Source organism: Pygoscelis adeliae, unplaced genomic scaffold (genome assembly GCF_000699105.1).
Source record: "Pygoscelis adeliae isolate BGI_AS28 unplaced genomic scaffold, ASM69910v1 Scaffold84, whole genome shotgun sequence".
Classification (NCBI taxonomy): Eukaryota; Metazoa; Chordata; class Aves; order Sphenisciformes; family Spheniscidae; genus Pygoscelis; species Pygoscelis adeliae.
The window spans coordinates 132,691-152,385 of record NW_008824754.1 but is presented as its reverse complement, the minus strand read 5'-3'; the positions used below and the strand labels follow the sequence as shown (position 1 = coordinate 152,385).

At 37.8% G+C, this 19,695-nt stretch overlaps 1 protein-coding gene across 1 annotated transcript in view; it reads left to right on the top strand.

Moving 5' to 3' along the window:
* Window positions 1–19,695, top strand: part of TMEM135 (transmembrane protein 135) — a 174,991-nt gene that overhangs the window by 77,006 nt on the left and 78,290 nt on the right.

The following is a 19,695-nucleotide window of genomic DNA, read 5'->3' as shown; positions in this document are numbered from 1 at the left end:
TGGCCTTCTGGGCTGCGAGCGCACATTGCTGGCTCATGTCCAGCTTTTCATCCACCAGTACCCCCAAGTCCTTCTCGGCAGGGCTGCTCTCAATCCCTTCATCCCCCAGCCTGTATTGATACCAGGGGTTGCCCCGACCCAGGTGCAGGACCTTGCCCTTGGCCTTGTTAAACCTCATGACGTTCACACAGGCCCACTTCTCCAGCTTGTCCAGGTCCCTCTGGATGGCATCCCGTCCCTCTGGCATGTCAACCGCACCACTCAGCTTGGTGTCGTCTGCAAACTTGCTGAGGGTGCACTCGATCCCACTGTCTATGTCACTGATGAAGACATTAAACAGGACCGGTCCCAATATGGACCCCTGCATGATGCCACTCGTCACCGGTCTCCATCTGGACATTGAGCCGTTGACCACTACCCTCTGGATGCCACCATCTAACCAATTCCTCACCCACCGGACAGCCCACCCATCAAATCCATACCTCTCCAGTTTAGAAAGGAGGGTGTTGTGGGGGACCGTGTCAAAGGCCTTACAGAGGTCCAGATAGATGACATTTGTAGCCCTTCCCGTGTCCACTGCTGTAGTCACTCCATCATAGAAGGCCACTAGGTTAGTCAGGCAGGACTTGCCCTTGGTGAAGGCACGCTGGCTGTCTCGAATCACCTCCCTGTCCTCCATGTGCCTTAGCATGGCTTCCAGGAGGATCTGTTTACCTTTGAGATGTTCCAGTGTATAGTGTTTGAGTGATGTTTTTGCCATATATTCAGTTGTGTGAACGTGTTATTTGTCTAACTTGCCCTGGATTATTCATTTCATGTGGTTTATAGTTTTTTAATTCATTTTTAATCATGAAGAGTAAAGTAAATTTGTCTCAAAACTTTTCTGCTCTTAATATGCAATTAGGCTGAGGATATTTAGTTTCTTACTAAAAATCATCGTGAGCGTTTGAAAAAATATTGACCTACTCCAAATAATTTTGAAGTGGAGTAGTGGGATTTGTAGGTTAGGGGACGTGGAAGATGAATACACTGCAGGAATCGTGTATGGTGCAAACTTAAGGTAGAAATATATGAAAATAGGATAGTGGCTACACGTTCCAGAGTATGGAAAGTAACCACTGAAGAAAGATAACACACAAGTTTGGAAACATAGAGAACTTATGATTTCAATTCTGTTTTAAAAGTTATGTAGGTGATTCATGCTTTGTATTTTTCTTTTAAATGTTTGGAAAGTATAGTCCCTTTATTTTTCATAGAGTGGAACAATGGGATTTAGTACTTAAGCATTTGACACATCATGCTATTCATTATTTTTATTATAAAGTAATTTTTTTTTAATGCAGGCTGATGGTATGTGTTTATCTTAGGATAATCATAACTTTCCCTTTGTGAAGTGAAACACAGGGCTAAGAAGTAAATTGAATTATGTTCAGAAGTATTTGCCAGGTATCTTCCACCAAGAAGTTTTTGACAAGGAATAAAGTAAGGAGGGAATTACCTATTTTAAAGACTTTTTTTTTTAATATCTTGCCTGTATATTCCATCTTTCTTACTCTTTTTCATCAGCAAAACAGTGAGTGCATGGCAAATGCAGACAATATAAAATTATGGCAACAAAATATATTTATTTCCCAATCTAGTTTGTGGTTTAAGATTACTTTGGGTGGTCAAGAAATATGGTACTGGGAAGCATATGAGATTGTTTTCTTAAGATAATTGTTCTTAATTTCTTTCTCATTAAAAAAATGTAGTTAGTGATTGTCATTTCAAATAGTGACATTTCTTTTCTGTAACGTGACAGCATTTGTATAATAACTATTCAAATTGTGGTCTTATATGTCATGGCCTTGGAATGAAACTGTCATCTTGCTTTATACTTAAAGCCTGCCTCCATAGACAGGGTCTGGCAACTCCATTGTTCTACCAGAGCAAAGATAATCTGTAGGGATAATTTTACTTCTATACATGAGGAAAGGCAGAGTAGGTATTACAGGAGGTTGGTACTTGAATAATGCGTCTTTCTTACTTTGGGGTTGTTGATGCTAATGTTATGTTAATGCATTCATATAGTTGAAAAAATAGGCAACTGTAGAAAGCTATTTAAACTGATAAAGCTAAGAATTTGTTCGCATTCCTGTATGCATTTAAGAATACTAAATACAGGCTAAAGATATAATGAAAGCATACATTCAACCGATCTTCAGTTTCCGTGCAAGTTGTTTGACTCAAGTTGTTGGAATAATATTGTCGCCAATGTACAAATGCGTCGTCATTTTCTTTAATGCTTTACAATAGAAATACATGCATGTCAACTAACTCATTGTTGAGACTGTATGTAGAGTCACTTTGAAGAAGGGATAGTTTAACTTTAGTGTAAACGTTATTTACATTCAATGATTTCCAACGAATGACATTTAATATTCCTTTAGGAAAACAATGCAAATGTAAAAATCATGTTAAAGGGATTGCCAGTGTTTCCTGCTTGCTCCTTAGAGTTATTATTTAATTCAGTTATTTAAATAATATCTTCTCGTTTCTGTAGCAGATGTAGGAGTGGCTCATGACCATTCTTGAAAGCCTAGTTGATGGGACAAATCAGTTTGACAAGAAACAAATGCCAAGATAGATTGCAGTCACTGAGGAATTGAGATAAATTTTGGACTTTGCATCATAGGCTTTTTCCTCTGGTCAGGTGACTGGGGATAAAAGGAAATCCCTGTATTTCTTCTTGTCCAGTAATTTTTAATGTTCTCATTCGTTCTGCTGTTCCAGTTCAAGTTACTTTATTCTCCTTATCCACGTTAGACTTGTTAAAATGTCCTTGATCATGCACAAACAAAAAAAAGTAATAATCTTTAATAACTTCTAATTGTCCTGTATATAAACAGATTGCATAAACCTAAATGCCATTTGAAATTGATTATTTGGGGTTTCTAAAAAGAGGATGAATGTGCTACAGGCAACAAGAAAGCTCTTTCTGTTTCCTTTTTGATGTTCAATGTTTGGTTAAAATCATACAAATAATAGTTTATATTTCCTTATTAATGAGTAATTTTAGATTGTAGCTGGTGAACAGCTGGTGTAGCTGATAAGTCAAAAAAATGAAAAGAAAGAAAGGGAGAGATATGAACAGAATGAATGAAATAAGTAGTAGTAACTAATATTTCTCCCGTAAGATCCTCATAGTCAAGCAGTTGAAGTATGGGCTGGATGAGCAGTAAGGTGGGTTGAAAACTGGCTGTACAGCTGGGCCCAAAAAGCAGTGATCAGTGCCACAAAGTTTAGTTGGAAGCTAGTAACTAGCAGTGTACCCCAGGGGTCGGTACTGGGTCTGATCCTGTTCAACATCTTCATTAATGTTCTGGATGATAGGGCACAGTGTACCCTCTGCAAGTTTGCTGATGACACCAAACTGGGAGGAGTGGCTGATACACCAGAAAGTTGTGCTGTCATCCAGAGGGACCTTGGCAGGATGGAGAAATAGGTTGACAGGAATCTCATGAAGTGCAAGAAGTGCAGAGTCCTGCACCTGGTGTAGAACAACCCCAGGCACCAATGTATGCTGGGGCCAGGCAGCTGGAAAGTAGCTTGGCAGAACAGGACCCGGGGGTCTTGATGGACACCAAGTTGAACATGAGCGAGCTGCATGAGCACTTGCTGCAAAGAGGGTTAATGGTATCCTGGGCTGCATTAAACAAAGTATTGCCAGCAGGGCGAGGAAGGTGATACTTCCTCTCTACTCAGCACTGGTGAGGTTGCATCTGGAATGCTGTGTCCAGTTCTGGGCTCCTCAGTACAAGAGAGATATGGACATCCTGGAGGGAGTCCAGTCAAGGGCCAAAAAGATGATAAAGGGACTGGAACATCTCTCCTATGAGGAAAGGCTGAGAGAGCTGGGACTGTTCAGCCTGGAGAAGAGAAGGCTCGGGGGGATCTTATAAATGTATATAAATACCTGAAGGGAGGGTGCAAAGAAGACGGCGCCAGACTCTCTTCAGTGGTGCCCAGAGGTATCAGGCACAAACTGAAACAGAGGAGGTGCTGTCTGAACATCAGGAAACACTTTTTTCCTGTGAGGGTCACCAAGCACTGGCACAGGTTGCCCAGGGAGGTTGTGTAGTCTCCATCCTTGGAGATATTAAAAAGCTGTCTGGATATGGTCCTGGGCAGCAAGCTCTCGGTGGCCGTGCTTGAGCAGGGGGGTTGGACAAGATGACCTCCAGAGGTCCCTTCCAACCCCAACTGTTCTGTGATTCTGTGGGCTTCTGTTTGTGTTTAAAGAGCTAAATTTTCAAAATTTGCTGTGTATTTTTCTGTATGTGTAAAACTAGGACAATGTCACTTTTATTGGACATATATTTGATTAATAGTATAAAAAAATTTAAAATTTAAATAATCCTTATATAAATGTTTTTTAAGCTGTGAAAAAATCAAAAGACAGTACCTAAGGCAAGCAATTCCGGTTTATAAAGTCTAAGAGTTTTAGTATGCCTTCCAAAAGTGAAGATATGAGAAAATACTGTTTGTTTTCTCAAATTTATAGAGAGGTTGATTACTAGAATTGGGAACTGATACCCAAAACAGGGTGTAGTATCTCTGCTGTAATATTAATTGGTGGTGGGAGGGAAGACACTCTGGAGCATCTCCATCATATCGTAATCCACACTGGGTGAGAAGAGCTGGCTTTTATGGACACCGTAGGTCTGGTACCACACTCCAGTGATCTGAAATCAGTTCATACTTAAAAATCTTTGATTTTCTTCCTTCTTTTAAAGAACTTCTCAGAGTTCGCTCTGGGAGGCCAACCCTATACCTAGATAACAGCACGTTTAGGAGAACAGTCTAGCCTCAGACAAGTACCTCTACAAATGTAAAGCAAGTCTTTGTTATGGCAAAGGTCAAATCACGTTGCTCAGTGCTGGAGTGTAAGCATTGTGGATACTTTGAGAATCAGTAATAGTGGGCGTTAATTGAACTTTATGTTGTTAAAATTCTGTAGTAACTGCCTGCATTGGTTTATTGTAATAATTTACTGTAATATTTTTACAATAGTAAATCACTATCTTCTCAGAAGGAATTATATTGTTTTTCTTGACTAGTATCTTAGTGTGAGGTGGTTACGATAGGTGAAGATCTGGTCTGCAAGCAGCAGGAATGTTAGCATGAATGAACTGTTGGAACAATTCTCCCACTGAACCATGAAACCAATCTGTTCCTGTCGGTTACAATTTTATGGAAACTAATTCTTTGTTGATGGAATCAGGTGAAGAATATGTGGGCCTGATTAACACACAGTATGCAGAGTTTCTTAAGGTCATGGAGAACATTCCTCTGGACATGTGCATGTGTTCAGGTGTGTGTGTATGACTATGCGTATATATATTATATATGCATCTTCCTATATTAAAAATGATGGGCAGTTTAGTTTTTTCTTTTTATATATACTTGTTTTTAAATAGTTGTACATTGGTAAAATTATAATATTAATTATTAAATATTTGTTATGTTTATTATAGTAGAATACATAGTTTTGTTGTTTCTAAGTTTCAGAAACTCAGGTTTTTAAACTCAACAACCTTCAAAATAATATTTAGTATAACTATGTAACATAAACCCAAATAATGAGCCTTTTTTGAAGTAGCACTGTTTTCTGTAGGAAATATGTATTATACAAGTGACTGCCTGGATAAAATAATGACCTTTCATTTTTAAGTATCCTGCAGAGCTGCAAAAAATAAACTGGTATCTGCAGTCTGCCTAATGGACTGCTCACCACATCACCACATGCAATTAAGCATAAGTGATTTTTCTGCTCAAGACAGGCTCAAGACTGATTTAGCAATGAAACTTAATTAGTTCTAGCCCTTGGAGAAAATGGCCCAACAAGGTTGAGGTTGTTGGCAGGGCAATGTGGGAAAGCTATTGCTGAAAATCCCTTCCCCATTTCCTATTTTCTGTTAGCGGTACTTAGCACTGTTAACCTTCAATTAAGCAAATATTCCCACAAAAATTGTGCATTGTTATTTCTTTCTTTGTTACAGGCTAAAGAGAAAGATAATGAAACTTTGCAGCTTCTTACAAACAAGTGTTCTGATCAAATCCAACTGCTTCACTGTATGGGTGAAGTTCTTCTGTGCTAATGGAAGTTAAAACTTAAAAATTAGTTCTCAGATGTCTGTGTAAGTGTAAGGTCACCATTCTGGCCACAGAAATCTCATGCTAAAAGCTAAAGCTAAATGCATATGTGCTTCTTGACAGTTTAATATGTCATAGGTAAAATGTTTCTTTATTTTGTACTCAGGTTATAGGAAAAAATGGTGAAGGATCTGAATATTAAAAAAAAATCATATTAACAAACTATTTCATACTCAAAATTGCTTCATTTGAGTTTTTAGGAATGTGTTATTTAAAGGAAACGGGAACTTCAGTTCTGTGACTCCAAGGAATACATCTGGAATAACAATTCAGAGGGACATATGGCATCAATTGGCTTATATTTTCCTATATGGGGGTTCTGACTGCAGTGAAAGGGAAAACTGTTCATTAATTATGCAGAATTAAAAATACAAATACTGTGGTGTTGTCAATTTATATACCCTGTTGAAGTACAGAGAGTTCTGAAAAAAGTGTGGAAGTTGAGCAAAGAAAATTGACTTTTCTGTTTGTCAGGTGTGACAATAATTTGCTTTACTTTTGTAGTATATTTTTCCCCTTAAAGGTTCTGACTCCCTTACTCTTATCTCTTCATATAGATAAGTCTCTCATTCACGTCTATGGGATTTTCATTTACAAAGAGAAGTAATACCACAGTTGTAATTTGTTCAATATAATTGCCTTCTCAGTAGTGCTCGAAGTCTTGTTCCTCCTAACAGCTATGGACATGTTTATCAATGGAAATATTCATGGTAACGAAACTAAAAATGTGCCTAAATATTTGCAAGAGTGTGCAGCATGAGACAGTAATTCCCAGAGGCACATTTAGCACATGCTCCAGTGCTTTACTCAGTAGGGAGTAAATTTAAGTATGTGTATAGGTCCCCTTGACTTCAACAGTATTTAACCAAATAAGTGACTGAAACTTTTTGCTAGACAGGAAATAATAATTTGAGCACGTACTTGAATTTAATTTTTTTTTTTAAATTGGAGAATTGAAAGACTCATTGGAATGAGTACTGTCTTAGCCTTATATTTACAATCCCTGGAATATTTACCAACCCTGGCTTATATTTACCATCCTTGGTGTATCTGGCGTATTTCTCATAATGAAGAGGAGTAGGGTTTTTTAGGTAGTAAATAGCCATTTTAAAAATGATGCTGAGATTTCTCCTTAAATGCGTACATATAGCTTTCAATAATCTATGTTGTAGATGGGCTGGTAGCACCATCAGTCAGTAGAAGTTATCAGTCTGTCCCTTTCTATGCCTGTTTTCAATTGCATATATTTTTGCTTTGAACTGCTCAGGCTGAAATTTTCTAAAGCAAATGAGGATGGTGCCCCTCATGTAAGTGTTCTTCGCCGTGCAATCTTGATTCACCTCCTTTCATGAAGGAGGCCGAGGTCTTTTGCAAAACGCACTACATGACGAAGTAATGAAAGACACATGCACTCAGGGACCTGAATTACAGTTGCACCAGCAACATGTGTCAAGAACCACATGAACTGAATAAGGGATGATTCCTGCTCCGAACAGTTAACTACCTAAATAAACTTGGAAGAAGGCTGGAAAAAAGTGTAGTATTAACATCTCCACATGAGGCTTGGGTAGATAAGTGACTAACTTGGAGTGATACAAGTAAAAGTGAAAAGTAAACTTTTTATCTCTTCAACTGTAAGGGCAAAATGCCACCAGTTATGCAATAGCTGTACTTAATTCCTATCATAAACTAATTAAGGGGGTTAACTGCAGTGAAAGAGCACTGATCTTGATAACCCAAGTGGTCTCCTGCAGTTTTACGTTCCAGTGGAGCTGGGTCCCAGTGGCTTAGCAATCTCTGTTCTTTGCAACCATCCAGTGATAAGGTAATGCTCAGGCTGCCCTGTAAACTTCATGCTACAAATTTAGTGACTAACAATATTGTTGGGATGCAAGATGAATCGTACTGCTTTGCCTACTTCTTGAATTTCACTGAAGTTTGGAAGCTGAGCTTCACTCCTTAGAAAAGGCTGGTGTTTTATTGGGATAACATTAACAGCATTGCTGCCTCCTCTTGTGTATCACTGAAGTGTTTGTAGTATTGGTAGAGATGAACTGTGTTCTTTACAAAGTTCCTCTCTGGTTTTATAGTTTTCTAAGACAGGTACTTTGACTCCCATGCATGTGTGGGATTTTAAATTTCTGTTGACTTCTTTGTTAAGAAGAGTTCAACAAGTCATTTTTAATTTATTTCTCTGAATTTTCTTCGCCCTGAGCTGTGTTATTTTACGGTCTGTGCAGAATGGAACTGAACAGTGGCAGATGTGAAAATATTTCTTTTCAGTAACTGTGTTTTGTACACAATGTACTCTTCTGTGGCATTCACTGCAGCTCATTGGACTTTGTGTAAATTCAGGAGAAAAACGTAGACAAATAAAATTTCTGTGTGTCATCTACGTGCCCTTGAACTCAGTTTTGCTTTGCAAGGACTGTGTGCAGGAGACCGTGAGGAGGTACAATTTTCCAGTCATGAGAAAAGTGCTTAGAATTTCAGACATTTGGAAGTGTGCATGTATGTTTAATAAAACTTTTTTTTTTAAAGAAAAAACTCTTTAAGTTGCTGAAACTCAGAACTTTTATGTAACCAAATCTGACCCTGGAACTGTTTATCAGACTTAAAGAAAGTGTCCTTCACTTTCTTTTTATTTGAATGGTAGTGATGATGTGTAAAGGAAAGATTGATTGATATCTGTTTCCATGTTCTTGGTAGCCACTGAAGATCTTAAAGTTCATTCTCTTGTTTCATCTCGAATAGAAAAGAGCCATTTAAAAGCAGCAGCTGATAAACAATATGGCCTGGTAGAGGCAATGGTTATGAAGAAATAATTTCAGTGTGAGACATTAAATGTCTATTTTACAAGGCATGTCCTTCCAACAGTTAACTGTACTTGTGAAATTGCCTTAAATTAGTATTTTTTCATAACTTAAGCTCCCAGTATAAATTATTTCAGTTCAAGTGTGTGCAATTTCTAGAAATAGCATTTAGCATTGAGGTTCACAAAATATTTTGATTATTTTAATGTGACAGTAATATGGGAAATACTGTTATAAGTAATGGAACTGTGTACACAAAAGACAGAAATACACCATTATGGTAAATGGTATTCATCAGCTTGGTGGAACTGTATTAAATGCAGTCTCATTTGAGATTAACTACACGATACTGTAAAATTATTACATTTAGTACTTTGCTAACATTGCACAGATGGTTTATATGGCAACTGATCAGTTAATGCAGGAATAAAAAGGTAATTTATCCTAAAATACACTATAGAGAGATTTATTTTTATTGACTCTAATAAATGCTTTGGGATAAGTTTTGCCCTAGCATATATTAAAATATCAGTACAAGATTTTACTACAACAGCTATTAAAGTGCTGCTCAACAATGGACATAGTGACAAATAACTGGCTAAAAAAAGGTTCCTCCCACAGTCACTTACCCCAAGGCATTTTTATGCAAACAAAATTATAATTTGAGGTTACGTTACTGATACTGGAATGAAAAGTGACAGCTGTTTAACATTTCAAATGCTGTGCTTATGTCTGAAGCAGAGGGAACAGTTTGTGCATTTGAAAGTTACGGAGAATTTCAGAGAAGCTGGATAAAAGGGTTCAGAATTGATCAACTCCCACTTGAATCCATCTCAATTTGCCGGACATGCCCATAAGAGGTAAAGTGTCATGACTAGGTGTGACCATGCAGCAGGCAGCATGGCGGCTGGTGCTCTCCTCTTTGCCGTCCTCTCCAAGGGTGATTATGGGCTGGGTTTGGAGTGGGTATTCATCCACACTGCTAGGGCAGAGAGGATCCTGCAACTAGCCCTGTGCATGCTACCTAACGCTTGGTGTAATCCCTGCTTTGGTATAGTTTTAACAAGTCTTAATACCTTCTTAGCCCAAGCGCTCGCTCTGCTCACGCTACACCAGCACTTGTCACTTCAGAGATGCCACGTTACGGTCCTTCCCTTCGTTATGGGCCATATAGGGGCCGTAAAATAAGACATTTCTAAGTTTTGCCTTGTGATGTTTTTTGTTCTTCCAAGTGGTTGTGCAAAGACATGTGCTTGTACCCCTTAGTGTGAAGAAGTCCTGCTGTGTCTCTGTTCAGTGGCCAGGCAGACACTTGTAACCATGCGATCCCTGACCCTGGCTCACAGAAGCTGAGTGCACATTGCCCCAGGGACCTGGGTGTCTTTGCATCTTCTCCATTCCCCATTTTTGTTTTTGCCAGTATTTCAACAGTTGTTTTTTTTAAGGTGCTATCAAGACAAAGTCTTTCCTTATAATGAGTAGAAACAGCCCACCAGGTTTCTGCTTCTATAGCTTTATCCCCAACGTGAGAGCTATGTGCAGAGAGGTGTGGTTAGAGAGTGCAAGCCTTGCTGGAGTGGAACTGGAAAGACTGGGCCAGCCTGTTGAAGGGGGACCCTTTGGACTAATCTAACCATCTGATCAGAAGACTATGGGAAGGGTTGTCTGTAAGTTACAACATAATTTCTGTGCTGTCTACTATTAACATGTCTCCAGTCCCACAGCGGTGAATGTGAAAGTTTCCGTAAGCAGGGATTTTAGGAGAGCTAAAATTAGACAGTGCTGCTCTTATTGCTGGAATACCTAATTCAGTCATTTTCCCAGTAGAGATGAGGGTTCAAATTTGTCTATATTAATACCCTCAGGGTATGTTAAAGGAATTTTATTCAAGATCTCTTAAAAAAATAATTGTATTTCTTTTTCTGATGTTCTTATCTGGCATTGTATTAAACATTTGAAAACATAAGTATTAAACATTTGAAGGTATACTAATGAACCAGGGTTGCTTGAATTTTTCTTTGACCTATTCCTGCATTGTAGGCAGGTTATAGTATCAAAATACTGTAGTAAATCACTTGTAATTAAATTCTTTGTTGCTATCTCAGGGGTTTGAAATTCCTTTGGGTTTTCCCACCACCACCTTTGAAGATAAGGCCTGATTTGTCATGTTTTCCATAATTCTAAAGTAGTTTCTGCTCAGGCGACCTAACAAGCAGATAAAAATGGTACTATATTTAGGGGAGAGAAAATATTTAAGAGTTTTATTTTATGTATCCATTTATCCTTTTTTTCTATAGAATTGGCAAAGTTACAGCCTTTCAGAATATCCAAGAATTTATATCCAATTGTGTAAGGCTGTCTTTTTATTGATCAAAACCCTTCTAGTGCAAACATTTTTTTTAATTGGAAGGAAAAAATCTTTGCTAGAGATTCAATACTTTTTATAGGTAAGACCTGAGAAGGCTCCTAATTTTTATATCAAAGCTTTCCGATAGAAGACACATTTTCAAAACAAACCAGAAGATAACAGCATTAAATTCTGAAGTATTTCTTTTTATTTTTTAGTTGCTTAATCTTGCCTATTATGTGTCTTGGATTTATTTCTGCATAGGGACCTCAGGTCAGATTCACATAGGCTTCTCATATTAAATCTGCTAGTATTAAGCCTTCATTCTGTTTTATTGTGGTATGTCTGTGTTGTGAGTTTGGTTTTTGTTTTAAGAAGCCAAATGGTAATAATGGTCTGTGATTTCCCCCCAAAACAGTATTTTTATATGCGCTTCTCCCTTGGTAATGTGCCACAATATTGGTCAGTGTTTGAAGAAGCACTTCATTGCCCCAGTAGTGATGTAGGTGTTCTTCAAATAGTATGAAACGCTGCCAGAAGTTCTGGAAGCAATCTGAGAATCGCTTTGATGTGACGATATTTGTACATGGATACCAAGTTAAGGACCTTGTACAAGGCTCACTTTAGTTTCTTATTTTTGCAATTTAAACTAAAGCTCTTTAACACAAAGGAAGCAACAGAAAACCCCTAACATGTTATTTTGTTTGACAAAAGCGAGGCAACTTGTAATTAGGGTTGAAAAGGACTTTTAACGGTGTACTAATTTATTCCTCTTCGTTGTCCTGACAGGTTTAATTGTTCCTAAATACCAGTGAGTAAACTGATGACTAGCCCAGAATTGACCAGCTCCACTGATGATGGGGCAGTGGTAAAACTGTTCTTGCCATTTTGTTTCATTTTTTCTAAGTCATACTAGTGAATTATTCTTCCTCAGGTAACCTGTGTTTTTCTTAATTGTAAATAAGCCATTCAGACATTTCTTTGGATCTAACGGGTCTTTTTTCAATTCCTCTGTGATCATCCTGGTTGCAGTTTAGAGGGTTTAAATCGGTTTTACTGGGTGCAATATTTCCCCTTAAAGTTGTACTCTTAACTTTCTTTCTAACACATTTTAAAAAATTAAACTAAAATTGCCTCCCTCTTTTAATATTTTTTCTTTCCTGGATTGCTGGCATTTTTTCTTAACTTAAAATAACTCAACATGTTGAACTTTTCCATATTGTCTCCATCAATATCTTCATGGTTACTTCCTTTTTCCCTTTTGCTTCAGGAAGTGCGTCTTTCATGTCACTCTCAGGCTAGGGAGTAGCCAATTTATACAAAGACCAAACCCTACCAAAAACACCCTCTTTTATAATTTCCAGAAGAATTGAACTCCTTTTCTGCCTCCCTGTCAACCTTTTGCTGTTGCTTCCTTCAGTGTTTTATACGTTATAAAGGCTGTGCTGTTATTAACTTACTTCTGTGTGATCCATCTCAGCTGATGAATAGCTTCTGGTTGTGCGCTGCTCTGCTGAGTTACTTCTGAAGGAATGTGGAAAGACGCTGATTATCAATTTCACTTTTTCCAGGGGTTGAATAGCATAATTCTGCAACAGCATTTGATTTATGGCAAGTGATAAGGAGGTAGGGCATAGAAAAGTGAGGAGGTGATATTCCTGTCTTAAAAAAAAAGTCCTGGGTGAGTAGATGTGGAAAAAACCCTTATGTCATGGGAGAACAAAATGGATTACTCTGTGAATCAGATTAGTTGATATATTTTACTGAGTCTTTATGAACTTGTCTCATGGTGAACAGACTTTTGTCCAAGTTGTGTTGTCCTTGTAACAGAAGCAACTGAATTACACAGGAACAAAACAGCATCAGTGAGTGCAGCAAATGCAGTAAGTTGTACAAAGGGACGACCTCAAGTGTATTCTGAACTCACCTGGTGCTCCAGGCTTTGTGAAACAGGCTGTCTCCTACTTGAAAGCTTTGTCATTCCTGCAGTTGAAACGGAAAATTACAGTGGTTGGTCTGAAGATAGCAGTTTGCTCAAAGAAGTGGTGTTCTGATGTTCAGAAAAAACCTCAGCAACCTAGCATAGCATGTGGGTGCACATCAAGTGTGACAGGAGAAAACACCTCAAAGACACAAGCTTATGAACTGAAATAACAGCATGTTATTTTCCCCTTGGTTAATGTTTAAAATATCTTCGTAACAGTAAAGAGTAGACGTTTTTCTTTTAAATATTCAAACCCTAGTCACTGCACTGTGTCGCATGCGCTCATCAGTAAAGTTGAGTACTTCCCACTGCCGGGAAGGAAGTAGTTTTGTAAACCCCCACTGAAAGTTTATGGCTGGTGCTTTTACTTTACTTGATGCCTCCTCTAGGCATGAATCCCTTTGTGTATCTACTGACAGTATCTTTTCAGCAAAGAGAATATATCCAAGTCTTATGTGGTCCTCTTAACAATATGTTGAGTTTCTTTCAATATTTCTTTTGTTCTCAAAGGGGGTTGTAATTGATGCCAAGTAAGTAATCTGAACTGTTAAAAACGTTAATGCTGCTAATGCAAATTATTTTTATCTGTTATTATGCGATAGGATCATTTTGATTGTATGAATAAAGTATCTTAAAGTATTATTTGCAAGATGTTTATTAAAAAGGGATTTATGTGAGCACAATAGTTCATTTTTGTTCACCAAAACTATTACATTTATTTATAAACTTTCAGCCAAATATCTGTAACATGACTAATCTATTAATGTCCAGATTAAAACTTTGCGTATGATGGCATTGTATTTCTAGAAGGTTTTTTCTGTAATATGATAGATGAAACTATCAGTCTATGTTTTACACTGGTGTATACTTGCTTGAATATGTGTAACCTGATCTGTTCATCTGAATTTCAGCTGTAGTGGGGCATGTGCTGCCTGCTCTGCTCGGTTCTGCTTTCGTCTCCGTTGTTTTCACTTTTGTAATGATTCCCTGTGGTCCATGAACATTAAGGTCCATGTGAGGTCAACCGTACCTTGCAGATAGTGACAACAGTGCAAATAATGACAAATATGGGGGGTCACACAGTGTTTCCTGTGTTTAATGTCGAGGCCGGTGATTTGTAAGCAGCCTGCAAGGATGCTGCACATAGTTTGGTTTGTCTTTAGGTTCAGATTTGAATCCCTGCATATTTTCCTACTCCTGACGTCCTTTTGTTTTCCATTGTTTAAATACTTCCTGGAAAAGGAGCGTTTGGGGATCTTCTCTCTCAGATTTTTTCTCTTCCGTGTTTTGCACGTTTTATTTCACTACCTTTAATGGGTGTGGGTCAACAAAGCTGTTTCTGTTTAACCACCGCCTGAATTTGGAGAGTGTGAAAAGGAAATTGATCCAGCTAAGGAATAATTTTGGTCATTAATGACTGTGAGAGCCCATGGAGGGAATACCAAATATTTTCTTCTGGGTTCCAAAAAGAAGAGGTGACTCTTGGCTGGAAATACCTTTCGCAAAGTAGGAAGTCACGTGTAGATATGGGTGACTGTAAGCTCAAAGGTTTTGTGTCTCCACTAGCTGATGCTAAGAAGTAATTTAATAATACTTGTAACAGTGCTAGAAGGTAGTAAGACAGGCAAGATATTCTGAAAAGAAAATAAAAACAACAGCAACAACAAAACTCTTCAGCTTTTTAATAGCCCTATTCTGAATTGTAAGATTATAGACTTCTGCTCATACTCTGATGATCAGCTCTTGTTGGCTGATGGACAATAAGGAGCTCTTGGACTCACTGTCATAGCCCTTTGCCTGTGCAAATGTAATTGCAGGTGGTTGCGGTGCTAGGCGGTGGTGGGTTGTTGCAGTTGCTACTAAGGAAACAAAATAAAGATGAAATTCATTGTTACTTCCTTGGATTTCAGAGAAATGACTAAAATCCCTGAAATACCTCGGAATTGTGATATAACAGATTACTTCAAGATTTCAGGAGTATTTGTGAAAGCATTCCCTTAAATATGGAATAATGAAACTCGATGAGATAATACATAATGTCTTCTTTATCTCAGGTGTCTTTGTTATTAAGTTAGCAGAAAGAAGTTTTTGTTTCAGGATACTTTCACTAAGATTTGCTGGGATATTTTTTTGGTTGATTGATTTATTCTTACATGCCCTATTGGGAAAGAAAAAAAACACATATTCTGTGTGTGATGGATACCCTGATATTATGCAGTCTGGCATTTTGCAGAGTAGGATGTGCACTTAAGCTGTTTTACAGGAAAGTCTTTTGAGACTGTTGAGGAAACAGGTCAGAAATACAATTATGCCAAAATTGCTGAGTTTTTAAAAAGAGTTTCTAGTGATAAAAGGATTTAAACTCAAAGCAGTTTAATTTCAATTACATTGCTGCAATTTGCAGGAAAGAAATTTTACCTTGAGTTTAAATTTTTCTGGACTGGAATTTGTTATCCCATTGATATAATAGCATAGTGAGCTGTGACATTTTGTTTAGCTCTTGTTTTCAGTGTTAATGATATAAAAGTGCTAAATTTATGGTTGGAAGGAGAGGATTCTAGCATTGTTGCATTGCAGTTAGATATTCTCGTAGCTTGTTTATGCTGTTGAGTACAACTAACATCAAGATAACATATTTTGGTGGAGTAGGGGACTGGCCCCACTATTTGTTCCTAGTATTGTTTTTGCAGAGACTGTCTAGAAGTAGCTGAGAGATGAAAAGGTGTTTTCAACTGGTCATCCCTGTACCCAAGGATGTTTGGTTGGTTTTATTTATATTATAATCATCTGTCATCTTTGAAGTTTAAATAGTATTTTCTCAGTATAATCCCATTTTGAATGCCATTTTACTTCATTAGTTGGCAGTTCATCTGTTCACTTTGGGAAATTCAGAATTTCTCAGTGGTGATTTGGAAAACTTGAGTCAGTTTAATGGAGCAAATATTTCATGACCCGCTATGGGTGCATTTCACCTTTTGCTGTACTGCTTTCAAAGTGCCTATGCTGTAATCAGAAAGGCCTTTAACTGCTGGGACATAACCAAATCATTTGGTCTTCTGCACCGTTTGTGGGCTGTAGATGCAGAAGATACAGAATCAAATTATATTTCCTGAAAGAGCGATATGTGGAGCCCTGTAATCTTTGCTAGATAAAGCTCGGTGTCTTTGTGCTTCAGAGCAATACTTAATGAGATGGTTCAAAAGGACAGCAGGTGTGTTCTGGAAAGCATAAAGAAGTTGGTTGAGCTCTGCGGTGTTGTATTTGAAGATGTTCATGTTAAGTCATTTTACACAGTTCAGTATATTGAGTGTTTTCATGATGTGCTTTCCTTCACTTTTTCTCCTTATGACGAGAAGCCTTTGTAGAGGTATTGCACTTGACTAGAGGTTGTTCATCCTTTGCTGTCAACCAAATAGACGTGGAAATATAATACACTTCATTCTTAGTGCTTCTGCAAGACATGACCTTGCTTATCATGATAAGTATTACTTTAAAAATTTAGTTCTAGTGGGTCTGTACATTTTATTGTAAGCAATAGAAAAATGTTTCTGTTTTCTGAAATTTTCCTTTCTTTGAAAGGTAGCAGTAGCTCACAAAAAAAAAATTTGTTTGCACAGGACACGTGTCCACTTCATGAAGAATACATTGCTAAAAATGTAAAAGAGATCATTAGGAGAAAAGGAGTAACATCAGTTACTACTTTCTGACAAACACATTGATTTTGCTAAGATTTCGGCTAAGTGTATGGCTACATTTTGTCCAGCTCTGGTGGACTTAAATGGTAAAATACAGACTCGTACACAGAGATAATAATAAAAAAGAATAATACTATTTTTTGGAAGAGTTTGGGAACTATCTGTGAGGCGGCATTAGAAGAAACTTGACATTGAAGTTCTGTAATAGAAGAAAAATGCATGTTTCCTGGTGTGTGAGCCTTTGCTGTGTAATCTTATAAAAAGAAGTGCATTAATAAGTATTTCAGTAAAACACCATTATTTTTCCACTGATTGCCATGTCATTTTTGAGCTTCTTTTTATTAGGTGTAAGAATCTTAAGGCTTATAAAAAACTTAGGGAAAGGCACTGTGAATCTAGCTAGAGCAGTTTAAAGTAGTGCTTCTCTTAGCTTCTGCTTAGCATCTCCTCTTTCCACTCAGTCTCCACGTAGGAGATGGTTAAAAGGACCAAATGAGGGGGTCTTCGAAGCAAAATGGGTTGCTTTACGTTGCCCAGCTATCACCAACAGCGTGACTCCCTTCCCTGGCTCACTGCAGTGAAGTGGATGCCGAGTACTCGCACAAGCTGCTTTGCTGCTGCAAGGCAAAGCCAAAGAAAAGGTAACCTCCAGCAGCGGGACGGAGTAGACATCTGTGGCGAGAACTTCTTTAAGTTGCTAGGTCCTTCCTTTCCTGTTCCGCAGGAGTATCTATGCCTTCTCAGGAAGCTTCACTGAAAAGTAATTCTATCGCAGCATGAACTCCTTCATTCAACAGATAACATGATCTCTGCTTTCACCCCCTTCCAAACAATTCTGATTGTATGTCTTTCCTAGCATGCTCACATAAAATGTTAATTGTTAAGAGCCCTCGTTACCCTGAGGAGTTAACTGTATCTCACGATGACAGCTAGTGTCAGCTGTACATTGTGGAGGCTCCTATCTTGGGAAATGTGAGAGGCATTTTAGCTTACCGTGCTATTTCCCCCTCTTCACGTTCTCAAGGGGGCTCTTACTCGCAAAGAAACGCGTGTAGTTCACAATGTTATTGAAAACTCTGCCAAAGTAGTGGAAAGATACAGAAATACTGATGTTAAATGACATCATGTGCAAGGTGCCATGATTTATGCATAAACATAAATAACCATGATCAATTTTAAATACTTTTTCTTCAATTAGTAAACACCAAGATACCATTGTATATGTATGTATAAAAAAAAATTTGGTAAGTGTCTGCTAGTCGTACATAATTTTTAAGAAAAGAAATCCATGGTTCCTGAGCGCATTCTTTAATGCATATTTCTCCTGGCTGCAGTATTGGCTTCCTCAGCTCCTTCCCGCCCTGCCTGCAGTTTCACCAGCAGAACAGAGAGGGCGGCTACGGGCTCGGACATGTGGATCAGGAAATTTTTGAGGCTGAAAAATAACTATTTGTCTGTTGTAACTAAATTACAGTATGGCTGAGCATGCTATAATTTATAGTAATTTTAAAATTTGTTCATCTAACTCTAATTATCAAGTACACTGCTTTAATTAATACTTAGATGGTTGCAATAGTGGGAAAACCATGCTGTTTATTTCTGAATTATGAAAATACATTGTTTATTTCTACTACTTTAAACCTGTCCCTTTACTAGTTTTTAGTGCTTATTAGAATTTCATCATGTTCTGATACTGTTTATAATTTTCACCAGTATGAATGATTACTGGATACAGTGGCTTTCATGACGCTGCCTTGCACAGAATATTATGCTTGGAGTATTATTGTAATACATGTGTTTTGCAGCAAGGAAATTATTTCAACACCTGTAAACTTTTAAAGACAAATATCTCTTGCAGTTCCTTTTTGGATACTAAGGTAATATCAAACCTTGTAATTCTTTGGTGATTATGAGCTCTGGAAGAAAAAGAGGCAAGCAGATATCCTCATGGTGGAGATGAAATCTTGGATGATATCCGTAACATGAGCTAAGGAGTTATGTTCAGGAGCCTAATATGAGACATCCGCACAGGCTACTAAGAAAATTTATTGCTATTTTAGTATTTACTACATTTGTAATGCTCTTGTAGGATAAGTAACCAGATTTAAATTTCAGCTTACATATGGATTTAATATTTAGAGATGTTAGCGTTTTTGTAGTTTTCATTTGCAACGTTATATTTCAAGTATATTTCTAATTCTGAATTTTCAATGTATCCTAATTTGAATAGTTCACAAGTACTTCACGTTTATTCATCGAAGTTAAAAAGATGGGAGGTTCAAATCGTGCTGGTTGAATTGACTGCTTTGTTAGGAGTTTGCAGTGTGTAACAGGCTACGATTTGATTTCTGTGTGGCTTAAACTGATTTAGGCAGGCAGGAACCTCAGCTGCCTGCTCCTGCCCCTGTTCAGTCCTTGGGAGGGGAAAATAGTTACTTTCAGATGGATCAGGTCTATGATTTGTTTTCCTGTGCATCTCTGTGCCAGCAGAAGACACATGGCAGTAATCAGCAAAAAAAGGTACTGGAGATGCGGAGCGGTGACTACGTAAGTTGACGTTGCCTGAAAGTAATTCATGAAGCTTCAGCCTGACCTGAGACACAGCCCAGTGACGAGCAAACCTGCACAGTGAAATGTGTAGCTGTCATGAAGAACTCATAA